The sequence below is a fragment of the Octopus bimaculoides genome, chromosome 19, assembly GCF_001194135.2.
Source record: "Octopus bimaculoides isolate UCB-OBI-ISO-001 chromosome 19, ASM119413v2, whole genome shotgun sequence".
NCBI classification, from domain to species: Eukaryota; Metazoa; Mollusca; class Cephalopoda; order Octopoda; family Octopodidae; genus Octopus; species Octopus bimaculoides.
This window is the reverse complement of record NC_068999.1, coordinates 14,417,326-14,417,994: the sequence shown is the minus strand read 5'-3', so window position 1 is coordinate 14,417,994 and position 669 is coordinate 14,417,326.

Genomic DNA, 669 nt, shown 5'->3' with positions numbered 1-669 from the left:
CATTAGAAGACGCTTGCCCAAGGAACCACCCAGTAGTACTGAAACCGGGACCATGTGGTTGCTGAGAAAACTACTTACCACACAACCACTCCTGCGCCTATACATATATATGTGTGTGTGCTTGTGTGTGTGCATTTATATTTGTATGTATGTATGCATATATGGGTACAGGACGTCACCAACTGTAACCATGAATTACGAAAATAAGCGAGTTAAATACGTAAACAATGACAAAAAAATTGAAAACATGACAAATAACAAGTTAAATGACACTTCTTCAGCTCTCGGCAGTCTATCTACACATTATTTCGCGCAATAAACAACAACATGAGGCTTGGAATAGAGTTGCATGCTCGAAATGAGGAGTAGACGTACAGCCGACAACTGATGAGAGGTCGTTATTCATGTTGCTTGTCCTGAGTTCAATTTTTCCCCTTCGTTGTATGCGTTTTTGACTCGCTTGATTTTGTAATTCATGTTGTTTATAGTTGGTGACGTCCTGTACCCATATATGCACATATATACGTGTGCGTATATATATATTCATATATGAGTATACTATTCATATTATTACATACATATTCATATTATTTATATTATTTTTTTACATGCACACACAAACACACACACGCACACACACACACACATACACACACATACACACACACA